The 21,026-nt window shown below is 42.0% G+C and overlaps 1 protein-coding gene across 1 annotated transcript in view; it reads right to left on the reverse strand.

Annotated features, from left to right (window-relative positions):
* Positions 1 to 20,760, reverse strand: part of LOC131481038 (zinc finger protein 793-like) — a 390,937-nt gene extending 370,177 nt beyond the window's left edge. The window contains exon 1 of the mRNA XM_058668242.1: positions 20,707 to 20,760. The gene's annotated coding sequence lies outside the window, so the exon portion shown is untranslated. The remainder of the gene's footprint in view (positions 1 to 20,706) is intronic.
* Between the last annotated feature and the right edge of the window lie 266 nt (positions 20,761 to 21,026).

Consider the following 21,026-nt stretch of genomic DNA (forward strand, 5'->3'; position numbering starts at 1 on the left):
GGGGCAGACCAGGCAGAGCCAAGCAAATCTTAGCTCACTGGCAAGTACAAAACGCTGGCTGGAGCACAGACCATTTCAGGCTAGGCTGTCACACATACCAGCTTTCATGGGTCAGGGATAGGTATAGACTGAGCAGGTCCAGGTTACAGTACCCACCAACAAGAGTTGGGACTGGGGGCAGGCTGGGTCAGGTCAGGCTCCAGCATCTGAAAGCAAAGGCCAAGACAGGTGAGGGACTATGCCAAGCTGGGTCAGTGCAACCACTGGCACAAACAAGATTGATGGTTGGGAACAGGCCTGTTTGGAAAGCAAAGCAAATGCCCTGACTGGGTTGTGGTTCATACTGGGGAGTGTGAGGGACAGAGTAGGAGCTGCTATCTGGTCTGAACATGGCTGCAGTCTCCTTTGCATCAAGTGTGGACTAGGCCTGGTGTGTGCCAGACTGAGCTAGACTCCATCACTCACTGGTGCTCGTGAGAACCAGCTTAAGTGTAGGATGAACTAGGCTATGTCTCTGTCCCTGCTGAGCTATGTATGAGCTGTGCATTGGTGTGGACAATTCTGGCCTGGGCTGTAACACCCAACAGTAAAAACCAGAATGGGTTGAAGGCAAGCCAGGAAAGGCCACTGTTTCTCCTAAGACAGGAGATGGATGAAGTAGGACTGGATCATGAACCCACTGATCTGACATTGGGATAAGTTCTAATGAAGGAGCTTGTGCAATTCCTCTGTTGGGACACAGTCCCTGCAGGTGAACACAAGAACCACAACAGGGAACAGCCTACACCAGGCCAGGTTATGGTACCCAAGGGCATACCTTTGGCTCAGGTCTGGGTCAAACCAGGTTAGGCAGTTCATATCACCCACTGGCAAATCTGAGAACCAGAATAGTATGTGGATCATGCCAAGTTGGGCCGCAACACTACACAATTCACATTAGGGATGGGACTCCAGGGCTGCTTGGATTGGCTAGGCTGTGGCTCCCATCAATACAAGCTTGAACTGGAGGCAAGCTGGGCTGGGCCAGGCTGTAGCATTTAATGGCAATGGCCAATGTGAGCTATGCTATACCAGATTGGGCCACAGCACATAACCATCACAAGTGAGACCCATGGGAAAGCAGGCAAACCGAGTGGCTGGGTGGGTGGGTGGGGGCCTGCAGGGAGTTCCCCTGTTGAGCCACTACTCCCACTGGTGAATGTGAGAGCTGGTGTTTGGGCAGACCAGTCCGGGTAGAGCGATAACATCTGTTGGCCTGCAGATTTAATGGAACAGGGAACATTCAAGGTGGACAGACTGCACCTATTGGTACGAACATAAGCCAGAGTGGGTGGGGGTTGGGTTGGGTTGGGATTTGTCACAGCATCACCTAGCAGATGGTGGTTGCGGCCTAGCAGGCAAACTGTTTCAAGCTAAACTGCAGAAACACCTGAAAAGTGCAAGATCCAGATGTCAGAGAGAGCCCATGAGGGAAACACCTCTCTGACAGACTGCAGGACTCATTGGTTTGCGGAGAAGAGAGGGCTAGAGACAGATCTGATCCAGCAATATCAACCACCAACATCTACATCAGCTCATTGAGGTGATGGAATGTGCTGGACCTTCTATTGGCATGCACACACAAGAATCCGGTCTGGGATCACATCAGATCAAGTTTCTTTGGCGATCCCCCCCAACTGAATCACTGGATTCAGAATTCTAACCATGGAGAGAACTGCAGGTTCCATGGACTTACTGTGGAGGGCATTTGTCATTGCCAGGCCTCCTCAGTGGCTTCGATGGAGCAGTAAACAGCATATTCAGGTGCACGTGGAGGATATGGCAATACATTGGAGCATGCAGAGGACACTGGGTACCATAATAGAGCAGAAAGAACAGAACGAACCGATCAACTACCCCAGACAAATGTTGGAGGTGAATATGTGGACAAACGGAGACTCTATGATGGACTACATCAACCAGTAACTTTTGGACAGATTTCATTGTGCTTGGGATGACAAGATTGGCAGTAATTCAGAATTGCTGAACTACCAAAACCTCATGAGCAGGACCCTCACAGCATGCCCCACATCAGGAATCATGGGATGGTTGGGAGGCTGGGTACACCATCTCCCTTTATCTCCTTCCTTCCCCCAGATACAAAAAGGAAAAAAAAATGTGCAAATGGTGATCTCGCCTAACTTCCTGTAGCCTTGACCAACTACCCAAAACAACTATGTAAAAGTCACCAAAAATAAAAATAATTTTTAAAAAAGAAATTAAACAGTCCCCAATCTACAGAGTATAAAGTATAGTGTTTTTTTAATTCCTTAAAAAAGCAGTTTACTTACTTAAAAGTGAGAACTACAGAGCAACAGTCAAAGCCAGACAGACAGAAAGATCTTCCCGTGACGTGTTTACTCCCCATGTGGCCACAAGAGGCAGTGAAGTCCAGGAATAAACCAGGAGCCTGAATTCCATTCTGATCCTCCACAGGGGTGCAGGCATAAAAGGAACTGGGACATTTTCTGCTATCTCCCAAGCACATTAGCAGGGAAGTAGATCAGAGGGTGAACATCAGGGACTTAACTGGTCCTTAAATGGATTTCTGGCATTGCATGCAGCAGTGTAACATGTTATCCTAGAAAATGCCACAAGGATTATTTAAATAAACAAATCTGGTAATCAAAAGTCAGGCTGCTTTTTTCACTGAACCTCCTCCTCATCCCATACCTGATATATAATGATGTTATCTGGCATTTTGTATAATGTAAATACCACTGCTGGAAAACTAAACTTGATCTTGAACTGCTTTTACAACATCTCTATTCACTTGACAGGAAGAATGACAGAAAAACATGTTTTGGGCCAATCTTTTTTTTCTGAATGCCTTTACCACCTGTAGCTGGACAGACTGACTCCAGGTCCCTCTCTTGTATCTCACCTGTGGGTGGGACATATGCAAGTACTTATACCACCACTAGATGCTCCTGAGATGCATTAGTAGGAGGCTGGATTGAAAGGGTGGAGTAGCCAGGACTAGAATCAGGTGCACTGTAATTACATGCATTCATCCCACTATACTGACACACCCTTACACTGTTTGATTCATTTTTTCTAAAGATTTATTTACTTTTTATTTCAAAGTCAGATACACAGAAAGATGGAGAGACAGAGTGAAATGTCATCCATCCAATCATTCACACCCCAAATGACTGAAACAGCCCCTGCTATGGCAATCTGAAGCCAGGAGCCCAGATGCTCTACTGGGTCTTCCACTTGGGTGCAGTGTCCAAAGGTTTTGGGCAGTCCTCGACTGCTTTCCCAAGCCACAAGCAGGGAGGTGGATGTGAAACATGGCTGCCGGGATTACAACCAGCATCCATATGGGTTCCCATTGCATTCAAGGAGAGGAATTTAGCTGCTAGGCCATGACATCAGGCCCATTTAATTCATTATCATACCACTATCAAATTAGTATCAATATATCTCAGATAGGGCCTGGAATGAATCATTGGAGAGAAAATCTTTCTGTCTCTCTTCCTCTCTGTATTTCCGACTTTGCAATACAAATAAATAAATCTTTACATATGTATATGTATATATATATGAAATAAAATATATATATGAAACAATATATATATGAAACAAAACCTGGAGAGAAAGTTTGATAGTCCCAATGCTTTGTTATCAAAATTTTACCTTCTTTCTATCACTTTTTTTTTCCATTTTAGATTAAATACTGCTACAAGTCTCGTAGAATACAATGTAAAGCAAGCTGAGGAGTAAACAAACAACTTACTGAAGGTGTGTTGGTGTTCTTCAGCCTGTGAAGCATGTAGCAGGCTGCAGGGCTACACCTGCAAGAGAAGGTGGAGACAGGGAGTTATGCATTGGTCTTGATTGTTCCTAGCCTCTTCAGTGGTTCCTACTGTGTTAAGCAACATCATCTTGGAGGCAGATGCAGTGGCTGGAGAAATAAAGGCCATCAGCTTTCCTCTGCAAGAATAGTGCCTTACAAGCGACAAGGAGGCATCTTTGAAATAGTATCAATAATTTCAACAATTGGCAGTGATTCAAGTCAAGTAATCATTAAGTTAATGCAAACAATTACTGTTTATATAGAATAATGTTACTGGGACTGGCACTATAGCCTAGTGACTAAATTCCTCACCTTGAACTTACAGCGATCCCATATGGATGCTGGTCATTTCTTGGCTGCAATATTTCCCATCAAGCACCCTACTTGTGGCCTGGGAAAGCAGTCGAGGATGGCCCAAAGCCTTGGGACCCTGCACCTGTGTGGGAGACCCAGAAGAAGCTCCTGTCTCCCGGCTTTGGATTGGCTTAGCTCTAGGCATTATGGCCACTTGGGGGCTGAGGGAGCATATGGAAGATCTTTCTGCCTCTGCTACTGTAAATATGACTATCCAATGAAAATTTTTAACAACTTAAAAATCATAATGTTACTGCAAAGCACTAATTTCTTTTTTCAACAACTATTTATTCAAATCACAAAAACCATAGAAAAACCATATTGTCACTAAAACGTTTGTTTTAGAAAAATAACTGGATGGGGACCAGTGCCATGGCCTAGTGGCTAAAGTCCTCACCTTGAATGCCCCGGGATCCCATATGAGTGCTGGCTCTAATCCCGGCAGCTCCACTTCCCATCCATCTCCCTACTTGTGGCCTGGGAAAGCAGTCGAGGACGGCCCAATGCATTGGGACCCTGCATCCCCAAGTGGGAGACCCAGAAGAGGTTCCAGGTTCCCGGCTTTGGATCGGCGCAGCACTGGCCGTTGTGGCTCACTTGGGGAGTGAATCATCGGATGGAAGATCTTCCTCTCTGTCTCTCCTCTTCTCTGTATATCTGACTTTGTAATAAAATAAATAAATCTTAAAAAAAAAAGAAAAATAACTGGATGGCACAAAATACTTCAATATTTCTACATTAAAAGTAATTCTGTCTACACCTATATATGAAAATTGAATAAAATATTTACTCTATAAAGTTTTCTAGTAATTGTTCCAAATAAAAGTTCCTCAGTCTTCAATGACACTTCCCAGCTCCTAAACCCTCAACAACACTTGACTTTGCCATTTCATTTGCCTTAGCCCATAAGATATCCATAAGTATGACAGCAACATAGTTTGAGAAATCTTTTTATTTTTACCTAATTAAATAGTTACATTATGGCAGCAACAAGAGAAAACCATCAGACTTGAATGAGTGAATGTCATGAACCAGGAAGCTGGGCTGCTGTTTTGGGATAGATCATATCTGATACCCAAATGCCTTATTTATGCCGACTGGCTATGTAACACTTCCAATGCAGTATCCCTGACCTGAAAGTAGAGCTGGCAGAATATCATTCCCTCCAATTAACAGCTACTACCCTTCCACAACCCTTCCATACTCATTCTATTAAGCCAACATTACCTTAATCCCAAAACCAGATAGAGAATTAACAGAGAAGGAAAACTACAGACCGATTTCCCTGATGAACATTGCTGCTAAGATTCTCAACAAAATCCCAGCTAATGGAATTTAAAAACAAATCAGACAGATCATTAATCCAGATCAAGTAGGATTCATCCCAGGAATGCAGGGATGGTTCAACATTCATAAATCCATAAATGTGATAAACCACATCCAAACACTGAAGAACAAAAATCATATAATCGTATCATTAGATGCAGAAAAAGCTTTCAATAAAATCCAACACCACTTCATGCTAAAAACTCTAAACAAGGAAGACATAGAAGGAAATACCCACAACACACTCAGAGCAATATATGAAATACCCAGCATCATACTGAGTGGGGAAATATTGGAACCCTTTACACAGAGATCTGGAAAAAGACAAGGATGTCCACTATCACAGTTACTATTCAACATAGTACTACAAGTACTCACAGAGGCTATTAGATAAGAAAAAGAAACCAACAGAATTGAAATGGGAAATGAAGTAGTCAAGCTTTCACTATTTGCAGATGATATGATCCTATACATAGAAGAAACAAGAGACTCAATACAGAGACTGCTAGAGCTTATGGGAGTTTGGCAGAGTGGCAGGGTATTTTTAATTTTTATGATACAATTTCATGGGCTCTGGGGTTTCCTTTATCCCTTGGCACTGCAATATTCTATGAAGTAGACCAGCACTGATTAACACACTACACTACAATGCAAGCCCCAAAGTTTAGTCCTTTTGACTCATTACTACTAAAAATATTTCCATGTACCTTGGTGTTTGTTCACAGATTTTTTTAAAGTATTTATTTCATAACCCATTCTTCAAAAGACAAACACATTAATGGTCCATTTCCTCCAAAACTCTGGACCTGACACAATCATTGTAATCCATGTAACTGATGTGTGACCATCCCTTATGGTTATACTAATATTCAAATGCAGAACGCACTATAGAGGAAAATCACGTTTAATATGGATTGGAATTTGACATAGTAAAATACACCTGAAATTTTTGAAACGATTTATTGCATTCTTTTGTGATGTCAAAAATCACTTAAAAACTCACCAGGAAATTTATAAATTAAACTCATTGTCCTTCAATTATGAACATCACCACCATCAACACCACCATCAATTTTCAACTATTTTTACCTTCTAAACCCTTTTGGAGTTGATCGTAGTGATAAACTTCCTGCTTGGCACCAACACAATCCAGAGTGGCTGGTTTGAATGTAAGCACCACACCTGATTCCATTAGAGCTGCCTGCACAAGTCCACCCTGGTGTATCACTGAAATGTGAAGTTCAAGTAGACATTTCAGTTATGTAGAATGCTTAGATTAACTCATAGCTTCTAACTACTAACAATTATTTATTTATTTGAAATGCAAACAGAGCTTGCATGTGGTGGTTCATGCTACCCGCACTTACAAGAGCCAAACTGAGTCAAGCCAAAATTAGAAAGGAGGAAGTCTTTTGTTACAGATTTATTAATATTAATATTATTATTATTATTATTTGGAAAGTCAGGTATAGAGATGAGTGAAGTCAAAGCTAGAAATGAGGAATATTATCCATACTCCCATGGGATAGTTAGAAACCCAGTTTAGTGAGATATTTTTGCTATCTATCCCAGGAAGCTGCTAGTTATTTTTTTTAAAGATTTATTTATTTTAATACAAAGTCAGATATACAGAGAAGAGGAGAGACAGAGAGGAAGATCTTCTGTCCGACTATTCACTCCCCAAGTGAGCCACAACGGCCAGTGCTGCACCGATCCAAAGCCGGGAACCTGGAACCTCTTCTGGGTCTCCCACTTGGGGATGCAGGGTCCCAATGCATTGGGCCGTCCTCGACTGCTTTCCCAGGCCACAAGTAGGGAGATGGATGGGAAGTGGAGCTGCCGGGATTAGAACCAGCGCCCATATGGGATCCTGGGGCGTTCAAGACGAGGACTTTAGCCACTAGGCCATGGCACTGGGTCCAAAGCTGCTAATTAGAAGTAGCCAAATTCTGAGCTAGAAATCTTGAAAGATAATATGGGTTTCCATATCACTTGATAAACTTGCTGTACTGCCTTACATGCCTCATTAGCTTCCAGTTTTAACATAATCTAATATGGTACAAGAATCCAGGTAGGGAACCAGCTTCTGAGAGTACTCTCTCTCCATGCTCTCTGTCCTGGCCTCTAAAACAAAACACACAACAAGATGGCACCAGCATCCTGTGGATAAGCATCCACCGTCAGTGCTGTCATCCCATATGGATGCTACTTCAGCTTGGGCCACTCCGCTTACAATCCAGCTCCCTGCTAATGGCTAGGAAAGAAGTAAGGATGGTCCAAGTCCTTGAGCATCTGTGCTTATGTTGGAGGGCTAGGATCAACTCCAAACTCTTAACTAGCACCAGCCACCTTCAGCTAGTGAGGACAGTTAGGGAGTGAACCAGCAGATGGAAGATTCCTCTCTGTCTCTGCTTCTTTCTCTGTAATGCTGCCTTTCAAATAAAAATATATTTTAAAGGAATATATATTTCCAAAAAGAAAAAGAAGAAAAGAAGAGAAGCCCAGTCCTCTCTGGACTTCTCCCTAACACCTTTAATACTTCCAATCCAAAGTCACTGCAAATGTGCTGCTTCTATAGATTCACCCACAGTGGATGCTGCAAATGGTGAAGATGGGATCTAGGTGTCCTCACGCTCAATAAAGAGCCTCATCACCCTTGCAGGCCCTGGACCCATACCTCTCAGCACCACTCAGCCTGAGCATTGTTCTGGCAACAGGCAACTGCACACAGAAAAAGCAGAGATGTCATCTGCTGGCAGTCAGCAGGAGGTGGAGGTCTGGGTTCTCAGTTGCAATTGACATGGTCATGATGCGGGAGGAAGGTACCATTTCGAGGGTCAATATCACTAAGTCTCTCTTCCTTGATCAAATCTTGAATTTACTTCAAATATGCTTTTTTTTAACACAAAGTAATTATCAGAAACCATGGTAAGTGTGAATGTTTCAAAATGTCTTAGGTTCCTTTAGAAAAGGATGCACATGGACACAGGAAACACCACATGAGGAGACAGAAGATGGAGGCTGTGAGTCAGCCAGGGAGTGACCTCAGCAGAAACCAAATCTATTACCAATTGCCCTTAAACTTTCAATCATTTGAAACACAAGAAATGAATTATTGTGATTCAAGACAGACATTTGATAGTATATTTTTATGGCAACCAGAGCACACTCTTATTTTCCACTATACTTCTTATTGCCAATGAGAAAGAACCCACCATCAGAGCAATATAGAAGCCAAAGGTTATGACTTTGGATGCCTAACACTTAAAGAACAATAGCAACAACAAAAAGTCAAATAAGCAACTTAAGTGCTGATCTCAAAGACTTAGAAAAATGAAAAACTATCTAGGAGTCATAAAACAAAATTAGAAATAAAGATTGGTGAAGAAATGAAAAAACTATATTAAACAATGCTGAAGACAATGGAAATATTGATATTTTTGTGCTTGCTTTGGCAGCACATACAGTAGACTGGGAACATTTTCTTAAAACACAAAATTAATAAACCTTTATCTAGATTAAGAAAAAGTAGGGTTTTTTGAAAAAAAATGGCCGACCATGGAGGGTTGATGTAAGGGGGAATGCAGAGAGAGGGCCAAAAAGTGCCAGAAGAAGGGGCAAGTATAGTTAAAAATAGTATAAGCAGGTGTGAGAACCTCCAAGGACACTGCGGAATCAACAAGATACACGCAATCTGGAGAATCAACCAAAAATAACAACAACAAAAAAACCAAGGCAGCGCTCGGCAGCACGGCAGCTCTAAAAGGGTAAGTTAAGAACCCAGCAGGGGAAAGGCCGGCGGGAATTTTAACCAGAGGATACATAGGCAACTTTAGGAAATTGTTGCACAAAGCCTCTCCAGTGGTGGCTAGAAACTGCAGGAGTGCTGAAACCTCTAGCACTGGTGGCGATATTAATAACCTTGGCGGGACCCAGGCAAAGACGGGGAACGCTACCTGACACACACTCCCCCATAAAGAAACGCCATGGTACCTGGAGGGCACTAGGACCCTGAAGTGCAGTATCTGGCAGCTGCAGCAGTGAGGGTGAAATCACCAGGATCACAGCTAATCTAAATTCTGGGCCAACCCAGTCCGGGGAAAAGAGGCAGTGGAGCGGGGTCCACCAGATCCCGAGCCTCAGACCAAAAAAACAAAGCAAAAAAAAAACAAACAAACAAACAAAAAAAAAAACCCAAGAGACAAGTCCCGGGCTCCTAGGCACTGAAACCTGAGGCCCTGAAACCTGAAACCCAGAAGGGAAACAAAAAAACAAAACCTCCCTGGTCCAGAAGGAAAACAAAATCCTAGGCCAGCAAGACCTCAGGCCACCCACTAAGTGGCAACAGAGGTCAGGGGTGAGAATCCAGCAACACCTTAGGCTACAAGTATGAGACACAATAGGAGAAACAGTGAAGTAGAAGCAGCTAATGCCACCCAAAAAAGCCACCATAAAGCCTGTTCAATCACAGAGATTACAGATGAAGAAATTGAAGACGTCTCTGATAAGGAGTTCAGAAAAATAATTATAAAACTCTTCAGAGACAATGAAAAACGATGGGACGAGCTCAAAGATTTCAAAAACCACATAATCACAGAAACAAAATTACTCAAAAACGAGATCCTAGACTTGAAAAACAAAGTTGAGAGCTTAGCCAACAGAATTACAGCAGCAGAAGACAGGATATCCGACTTAGAAGATTCCCAGAATGAAAGCAGGCAGATTATTAACCAACTAGAGTCACAACTACACAAGATGACCAAGACGATCCAGGAGATGAACGACAACATCAAGAAGTCTAATATCAGAATCATGGGGCTCCCAGAAGGAGTGGAAAGAGAGACAGGCATACAACCAGTGCTTGAGGAAATTATGCAGAAGAACTTCCAAAATACCTGGAACATGAGTCCAATCCAAATTCAGGAAGGCCAGAGGACTACCCACAGGGTTGACTCAAAACAATCTTCCCCAAGACATGTGGTAATCAAGTTACCCACCAATGAATACAAAGAAAGAATCCTAAGGTTAGCACGAACCAAAGATAAGCTTACATTTAGGGGCAAGACCATCAGAATCACTGCCAACTTCTCAGAACAGATACTCCAGGCAAGAAGGGAGTGGAACAAAATCTTTCAAGTACAGAAAGAGAACAGCTGTCAACCAAGAACACTCTACCCAGCAAAGATTTCATTTGTATAGGAGAGCGAAACTAGATACTTCCACAGCAAAGAGAAATTAGAAGAATATGCCAACACAAAATCAACTCTACAAAATTTCCTCAGAAAAGCGCTACTCCCAGAGAAAAAGGAAGCAAGCCATAAGCAAGGATAGCAATCTGGGAGATCTCAATAAAGTCCATCCACAGAAACGGCAATCAATTACCAACAACCTCAAAAACACAGGCATATGTCACGGCATAATTATAATTTCTCAATATTAACCCTCAACACAAATGGCTTAAATTCATCACTCAAAAGGCACCAATTAGCAGACTGGGTTAAAAATTCAGGACCCAACTATATGCTGCTTGCAAGAAACACATCTAACCAGAAGAAACTTCAAGAAACTAAAAGTGAAAGGGTGGAAACAAATATTCCATGCCAATGGACGAGAAAAAAAGGCTGGCATGGCAGTCCTATTCTCAGATGATACGGACTTCAAAGTAACGAACATCAAAAAGGACAGGGAAGGGCGGTACGTTTTCTTGAAAGGGAGGATCCAACAAGAACCAATCGCCATTCCTAACATATGCTCCTAGCCCGGATGCACCCAGCTATGTGAAACAACTACTTTTGGACGTAAAGGGAGACATAGATGAACATACGATAATTCTGGGAGATCTGAACACCCCACTAACACCAATAGATAGATCAATGCAGCAAAAGCTCAAGAGAGAAGCCACAGAACTCACACAAACAATAGAACAACTGAACTTATCAGACATCTATAGAATATTTCATCCTAAGGCCACAGACTACACCTTCTTTTCAGCAGTGCATGGCACCTTCTCCAGGATAGACCACATAATAGGACACAAAGCAAGTTTAACTAACTACAAAAATATCAGAATCATACCATGTACCTTCTCAGACCATCACGGAGTGAAACTGGAAATCAACAACTCAAAATGTCCCAGGAAACACGTAAACTCCTGGAGGGTGAACAATATGCTATTAAATGAAAAACGGGTCAGAGGAGAAATTAAAGACGAGATCAAAAAATTTATGGAAACCAATGAAAACCCAGATACAAAAGTCCAAAACTTATGGGACACCGCCAAAGCAGTGTTACATGGTAAGTTTATTGCAGTTAGCGTGCACGTCAAAGCACAAGAAAGGCAACAAATACAGGAATGAAGCACACACCTTCAGGAACTGAAAAAGCAACAGCAGAAGGACCCCACAAGCAAGAGGAAACAAGAAATTATCAAAACAAGACAAGAACAAAATCAGAAAGAAATTAAAAAAACCATTCAGAAAATAAATGAATCAAAAAGCTGGTTCTTTGAGAGGATAAACAAAATATACCCCACTGGCCCGATTGACAAAGAAAAAACAAGACAAAGCAAGAATTAGCAGCATCAAAGATGAAAAAGACAACATAACAACAGACACTACTACCATTAAGGAAATAATTAGAAATTATTACAAAGAACTATACGCCAACAAATCCGATAACCACTTGGAAATGGAAAGATTCCTAGACTCCCACCACTTACCAAAACTCACCCCAGAAGCAACAGCAGACCTGAATAAACCCATTATCGAATCAGAGATAGAATCAGTGATTAAAGAGCTCCCAACAAAGAAAATCCCAGGACCAGATGGTTTTACCGCAGAATTCTACAAAACATTCCAACCAGAGCTAACCCCAATCCTTTACAAGCTCTTCAAAACAATAGAAAAGGAAGCAACTCTTCCAAATTTATTCTATGAAGCCAATATCACCTTAATCCCCAAACCAAAAAGAGAATTAACAGAGAAGGAAAACTACAGACCGATCTCCCTGATGAACGTCGATGCTAAGATTCTCAACAAAATCCTAGCCAATAGAATACAAAAAAACATCAGACAGATCATCCATCCAGACCAAGTAGGTTTCATCCAGGGAATGCAGGGATGGTTCAACATAAGAAAATCCATAAATGTGATACATCACATCCAAAAATTGAAGAACAAAAACCATATAATAGTATCAATAGATGCAGAAAAAGCCTTCGAGAAAATTCAACACCACTTCATGTTAAAAACCCTAACCAGGGTGGGGATAGAAGGAACAATCCACAATATAATCAAAGCAATATATGAAAAACCCAATGCCAGCATCATACTAAATGGAGTTAAACTGGATCCCTTCCCACTGAGATCTGGAACAAGACAAGGGTGCCCACTATCACCACTGCTATTCAATATAGTCCTAGAGGTACTTGCAGAAGCCATAAGACAAGACAAAGAAATCAAAGGAATCCAAATTGGAAATGAACAAGTCAAGCTTTCACTATTTGCAGATGACATGATTCTTTACATAGAAGAACCAAAAAACTCAATACAAAGACTCCTGGAACTCATATGAGAATTTGGCAGAGTGGCAGGATACAAGATAAATGAACACAAATCAACAGCCATAGTGTATGCAAACGGCCGCAAGATGGAAGAAGATCTAACCAACAAGCTGCCATTTAAAATAACAGAGAAAAGCATGAAATATCTGGGAATAAATTTAACCAAAAGCGTAGAAGACCTTTTTTGAAGAAAATTACAAAACACTCAAAAAACAAATAGAAGACCTCAAAAGATGGAACAACATCCCATGCTCCTGAATAGGCAAAATTAATATCATTAAAATGTCTATACTACCAAAAGCAATAGATACATTCAATGCAATCCCAATCAAATTACCCATAGCATTATTCATTGAACTGGAAAGAATGATACACAGATTCATCTGGAAACACAAAAAACCACGAATAGCCAGAACCACTCTGAAGAACAGGAACTTAACAGGGGGAATCACAGTACCGGATCTATGGACATACTACAGGGCAATGGTTATCAAAACAGCCTGGTACTGGCACAAAGATAGAGAGGAAGATCAGTGGAACAGAATAGAAACAACAGATGGAAACCCACACAGATACAGTCAATTAATCTTTGACAAAAAGACAACAATCCAAGCAAATGGGAAGGTCTGTTCAATAAATGCCGTTGGGACAACTGGTTGATAGCCTGCAGAAACAAAAAGATAGACCCACATCTCTCACCATACACTAAGATAAAATCTAAATGGATAAAAAACCTAAACCTATATCCAGAAACCTTCAAACTTTTGGAAGAAAATGTTGGAAACACACTGCAACACTTAGGGGTAGGCCCTCACTTCCTAAAAAAGACTCCAAAAGCAGTAGAAATTGAGACTAAAATAAACAATTGGGACCTCATCAAACTAAGAAGCTTCTGTACAGCTAGGGAAACAATCAACAAAGTAAAAAAACAACCTACAGAATGGGAGAAGATCTTTGCACACTACATATGAGATAGAGGGCTGATCTCCAGAATATACAAAGATCTCCAGAGAAACCTAAACACCAGAACAAACTACTCAAGAAATGGGCATGGGAAATGGGCAGAAATTTCGCAAAAGAACAAACCCAAATGGCAAACAAGCATATGAAAAAATGCTCAAGTTCCCTGGCAATAAGGGAAATCCAAATGAAGACAACAATGAGGTACCACCTAACTCCAGTAAGGATGGCATACATACATAATACCACCAACACTTGCTGGCGAGGCTGTGGGGAAAAGGGAACCCTTCTCCACTGCTGGTGGGACTGCAGACTTGTACAGCCTCTATAGGAATCAGTTTGGCGAATACTCAAACAACTGAAAATCAACATACCATATGATCCAGCAATAGCACTCCAAGGGATATATACAAAACATCTCCTACACAAGAAACCAACATGCATGCCTATGTTCATAGCAGCACAATCTACAATCGCAAAAACCTGGAAGCAACCAAAAAGCCCATCAATAGAAGACTGGATAAGAAAGCTATGGTTCATCTACTCTATGGAATACTACTCAGCTATTAAAAAAAAAATGAAATGCAGTTCTTTGTGGTCAAATGGACCCAACTGGAATCCATCATGCTAAGACTAATGAACCAATCCCAAAAGGTTAAATACCACATGTTTGCCTTAATCTGAGATGAAAAGATGACAACTTGAAAGATAGTACCTGTATATTGTAATATTATTGCAATCTCTAACAACCTGTATCCAATGCAATAAGATAATGTGATATAAACTATAAACCAACTATTCATGTCAGAATACTTAAGATCTACATTGAAAAACTGTAAAACCTACTATACCCTCAATACGCTATGTTAATCCGTGATGGGGAGGGAGTGCAGGGAAGTCTTTCAGGACCATAAAAAGAGTGAGGAAAAAGTACAATATAGCCTATCAAGATCAAATCTGGTAATTCATAGACAACAGACTCAAAGCGGCACTAAACAATAATAAAACTACTATACCAATGCATGAGGGGGGGATCGGGTGCAATCCTGACAACCTCTTAACAGGAGGTCATGTGCGTGCAGCAGGGTGGCACTCCAGAGTGGAGCAGGTGGTAAGGAGGAAGCTTGGATCCCAACCATGAAGACTCCCAGACCTTCACCACAAACTATTAATACGAGCAACAAGGACTATACCCCAACTGCCAAGGAGGCCACAGGGAATTGGAGTGCCCTCGGAGGAAAAGAACTCTGAAATCACCCACCCCCAACCGGAGCTTCCGCAGGGGATGGAAGAAGTCCAAACACTACCGTGCAGAAACCAACGTCATCGGAAAGACAACCAGAAGCCCTGAGCGGTCCACAGAAACAGAAGAACGATAAACATCCTTCGGGACCAGGGAGGAGAGCTTTCTCTGGTCCGAGCCTGGCTCCAACTCTGGACCCCCACCCTCCCTCGCAATGACCATCGGGATCGCTCCAGAAAACCCCTCATAGCAAACAAACAATCATACAAACTAAAAAAACCTAAAACAAATACACAAACAACAAAAAGTAGAGCTTGGAATCTGATAGGAAAGAGCTGGCATGGATTGGCTCATGCCTCGCTGGGTGGGACACAAAGATTAGTCACTCCTCACCATGGTGTTGGGGATTTTCCTGCACGCCCCCCCCCCAAAAAAATGTTCTGCACCTTAATTGTCGACAAATGTCTTGTTGGAGTTACAAGCCAGTCTAGATTACCCTAAAATCTGCCAAGATCAGCAAAATTATACTTCAACACAACAAATGGCTAAATACTAAAATGAAATAGACATGAGACAGCTGAATGGTACCTTATAGCCATTTTAAGGTATATAGCAGCCAGTCCTGTATATAAACTAAAATTGAAATGTCAATGAACTAATCATAGGTTGTGGTTAAGAACTTGCTTTTTTTTTTTTTTTTTTAACATACTGGTTACTCAAAACCATGTCAATTCCATAATGTTGCAAATCGCTGTTGATGTTAATTGACTGGGATGATATTCTACCAGCTCTAACTTCGGACCAGAAATGGTCTCCCCAAGAAACTGTTCAACTCATCTGGACAATAGGTAGCTGGACTCTATGCTTGGTATACGTTTGCAAGGAAAGAATCTTGATTGAATTTGAACTGTAATACTGCATCAAGGTGGAGGAATCCACCGGGGGGAGGGGCATGGGGAGGGGCGTGGGGAGGGGTGGGGGGATTCCCAGAGCCTATGAAACTGTCACATAATGCAAAATAATTAATAATAATATTAAAAAACAGAAAGAAAAACTAGGGCCCTACATGGTAGACTACAAGCTAAAGTGCTCGCCTTGTAGGCGCCCATGTGGGCACTGGTTCTAATCCTGGAAGCCCTGATTCACATCCATCTCCCTGCTTGTGTCCTGGAAAAGCAGTCGAGGATGATCCAAAGCCTTGGGGCCCTGGACCTGTGTGCAAAACCCAGAAGAGGTCAGGGCTCCTAACTTTGTATCGGCACAGCACGGGCCATTGTGGTCACTTGGGAAGTGAATCATCGGAAGATATTTCTGTCTGTTACTCCTATTCTCTCTCTCTCTACATATATCTCTGACTTTGTAATAAAAATAAATAAATCTTTAAAATAAAATAAATCTAAAAAAGAAAGAAAAAAGGTAGTCGTGATTATTACAGACTGAGAAGAGTGAGGCTTGGGAAAGGAATGAGGTAGAACAGGTAGCAAAGAAAGTGAGACAGAAGGAACAGGATCCAGTGTCCATCCCAGTGTGTGGTGACTACAGTTCACAATAGGATAAGATTATGCAGAAAAATGGAATGGAGAAACATGTTTACTGTAAAAGCTAAGATACATGGAAAGCCTGGTTTATTCAGCTTAGGCTGTATATGTACACAAATACTGCATTGTGCCTTGCGATAGTTTTTAACTACATGGTGATCAAAACTCTGTGAAAGTTTTAAACATCAGAATCATCCCTTCACAGTAACAATATCTAAAACATTTAAAATGTCTCTATCTACACAACATAAAATACATTTAGGGCCCAGCGCCATGGCCTAGGGGCTAAAGTCCTCGCTTTGAATGCCCCGGGATCCCATATGGGTGCCAGTTCTAATCCTGGCAGCTCCACTTCCCATCCAACTCTCCAACTCCCTGCTTGTGGCCTGGGAAAGCAGTCGAGGATGTCCCAAATCTTTGGGACCCTGCATCCCCACGTGGGAGACCCAGAAGAGGTTCCTGGTTCTCGGCTTTGGATTGGCGAAGTACCAGCCATTGCACTCACCTGGGGAGTGAATCATCGGATGAAAGATCTTCCTCTCTGTCTCTCCTCCTCTGTGTATATCTCCATATTTTGCAATAAAAATAATAAATAAATCGTTTAAAACAAAGTAAAAAAATTAATTATTACTTTTTAAATTCTTTATTGAATTTTTGTTTTGTAAGGTATTTATTGATTTTCACTGGAAATTCAGATATACAGAGAGGAGATCAGAGAGAAAGATCTCTCATCCACTGGTTCACTGCCCACATGGCCACAACAGCTGGAGTTGAGCTGATCTGAAACCAAGAGCCAAGAGCTTCTTCTGGGTCTCTCATGCACAAGAAGGGTCTCAAGACTTTGGACTGTCCTCTATTTTTTCCCAGGTCAAAAGCAGAAAGCTGGATAGTAATTAGAGCAGCTGGGACAAGAACTTGTGCCCTTATGGGATCCTGACACATGCAAGATTAGGACTGTATCAACTAGGCTATCATGCTACATTCTTTCTCTTCCAAGAAAATGTAATCATACTTTTATTTCTTTTACCTTTTATTATTATCATTTTATGATAATTCCCACAGGTCCTGGGATTTTCCTTACCCCCTCCTTTTTAAATACTTAAAAGCAATTCATTTATTTGCTTAAATGTGAAAATTACACAGCAACAGTTAAACACAGACTGAGATCTTCCCTCCACTTGTTTACTCCCCATGTGGCCACAAGAGGCAGCAAGACCCACGCCGAAACCAGGAGCCTCAACTCCATTCTGATCCTCCACAGGGGTGCAGGCGTCAAGGAATTGGGACATTTTATTCTATCTTACAAGCACATGCTCATGGAACTACATCAGAAAGTGAACATCACACTATAACTGATGTCTCTCACATTCTTTTCACCAAATAAGAGATAAATTAATCAAAAAGTACAACGTGATTTTGGATGTCGAGTCATTCAAAGCAAAGTGTTTGATACCAAATGATGGTATAAACATTTGCTTTCTCCATTCTGATGCCTTTTAACATATAAATCTTTATTCAAAATGACACTATCAAAAATGAACAAGATTGTTGCTCTTGATGCTAAGTAAAAGAATGACAAAAATTACACACAGCCTATAGGAAAAATGAAAACAGTTGGGACTATTCCTGAACTTCTCAAGAAATTGGGAGTATACCCGAAATTCTACAGAAATGAGACAGGGTTATTTACAATTGGGTTTAGATTATTTGCAAATACACTTTACAGACTCTAGGGAAACTGCTCAAGGAAAAACTTAGACGATATACCCATGATATCCTAATACAGGACAGAATATGCAACTATCTAACCTATTCATTTAAAATGAGGAGGTGTGGGCATCTAGTAGAGTGGGTGAGAAATGCTTAGGAGACCCTCAACCTACACTGGACTTCCTGTGTTATCGCTCCACAACAAATTCCATCTTGCTGCAATTTAACTTTCTGAATGGAAACAAGAAATTTCTCAAGTATGCAAGTCTTTGCACCTGCGAAAATGGACAGAGATTTAGTTCCTGGCTCCTATTTTTGGCTTGACCTTGTCACAATCTTGCAAGAATTGAAAGAATTGAGTAGCAGATGGTACATCACTTTCTCTCTCCATGACTTTTATAAATGAAACATACTAACAAGAATTATTTTTAAAATGATAAGAGAAAAATAATTGCAAAATTAAAATTGGCATGGATATTTGGTGCAGCTTTTCACACACAATTTTGAGGACCACATGCTTCTTTCTGGTGATTCTAAATAGAGTAGCACATTCTTTAAAGGAAAATCTCATAGAAGAACAAAGAAAGTACACATTGACAGACAGTGATGAATATTACTTAATACAACAGTATAACTACTCAGTCAGTGGTAACTGCTATTTAGCAATGTATTACAGATCTCAGTTAACACTACATGAAGAAGATAAAGTCAAACCAAATCCTAGAGAAACACAATGTAAGTGTACATGGAGAAAATGTTGGACTGTAATCCTTCTACCCTGCCCATACTTGACACACCATCAGAATTTATCCCCAGTCTGTAACATAACATTGTCCCACATGCAAAACAATTGCAATGAATTAGCATATGAGAAATGAAAAGCAAGTCAAGTACTGTCATCATATCAAAAACTAAAGCAAAGGCCATCATTGGGGTGTAATATGTAAAGCTGCCAACTGCAACACCAGCATCCCATATGCAATCATCTGTTCCACTTACAGCCCAGCTCTCTGTGAATCTCCTGGGAAAAGCAGTGGAAGATCATCCAAGTGCCTGGGCCCTGATCACCCACATGCAAGTCCTGGAGGAAGCTGCAGGCTCCAGGATTCAGCTTGGTTCAACATTTATTTTAGCCAGCTGCGCAGTGAGCTAGTGGGTAGTAGATCTCTGAGTCTTATTTTTTTTAAAGACTCATTTATTTTTATTGCAAAGGCAGATATATATAGAGAGAGAGTAGGAGAGACAGAAACATCTGCTGTCCGCTGATTCACTCCACAAGTGGCTGCAACTGTTGGCACTGTGCCAATCTGAAGTTAGGGGCCAGGGGCTGTTCTGGGTCTCCCACGGGAATGCAGGGACCCAAGGCCTTGGGCTGACGGTGACTACTTTCCCAGGCCACAGTCACAGATCTTGATAGGAAGTGGGGCTGCCCGGATTAGAAGCGGTGCCCATATGGCGATCCCAGGGTGCTCAAGGCAAGGACTTTAGCCAGGAGATCAAGGCACCTGGCCCTTTCTCTTATTGGAACTCTCATTTGAACATAAACCAATAAAGCATAAAAAAAAAAAGAAAGAAAAAAAATAAAGACATTTTAAGATCTATTCATCATACCATATCACTTAAAAATATTCAATTTAAGAAATCACAACCATCAATTATCACACAGTACTAGGATTTAGTCACCTGTGGGGATAAAAGATCAGAGACCGAGGCTTAAATTGACAAAGGATTTTTACAAATAGCTTGTCTGCAAAGTCGTTGTGCAAGCCCAGGCTTCTGCCAAGCCGAACGCCAACACCACATGCTGCCCCTCAACCTTGCAGCAAAACTCGGAGGAAAACAAGGCTGTTTGTTCTAACTGCTGGAGTCTGTGCTGGTCTGGTGTCAGCAACAAGAAAACTGCCCCAGACCCTTAGGAGGAGCTTCACTGAGGACTGAGCTGGGGCTCGAGACGCTGTTGCTCAAATCAAAACATACCTTTACACAAAGAAAAAAGAAATCCTGCTCAACATGAAGGTGGAACTGTCCCTGGGCACGCCCCCCTCCTCACTGCACAATGGCTTCAACTGGGAGTCCTAGTGTTCAAGGTCAGTGCTGCAGAGTGAGGACCCCAAGGTCCCCCTCCTGGCCCCCGCCCGCCCCGGGGCCTCAGGAGATGCTCTCACACACTCACCCTTCCCAGCTGCTGACGAGTTGGGGGTCCTGCAGAGGCTCCTGCGGGGAGGGAGCTCACAGGGCAGCACTGGCTCAGCCACCTGTGGCTCTCCACCAACACAACCAGCAACGCGGCTATGGCGGCGCACCACAACAACCTCCCTCCTGCTGCCACAGGGCTTCGTGGGAGCGCCTGATTGGACATACCTTGACTACGCATGATGTCACAATGCGCAGCCAATCAGAATCACAAATGGCACTCAGGTAGGATTCTGGAGGAAGGGGGAGTAAGGGGAGGGGGAGTAAGGGGAGGGAGAGGCGGGGCTTCACCTCAGGCTG

The sequence above is a fragment of the Ochotona princeps genome, chromosome 8, assembly GCF_030435755.1.
Source record: "Ochotona princeps isolate mOchPri1 chromosome 8, mOchPri1.hap1, whole genome shotgun sequence".
NCBI lineage: Eukaryota > Metazoa > Chordata > Mammalia > Lagomorpha > Ochotonidae > Ochotona > Ochotona princeps.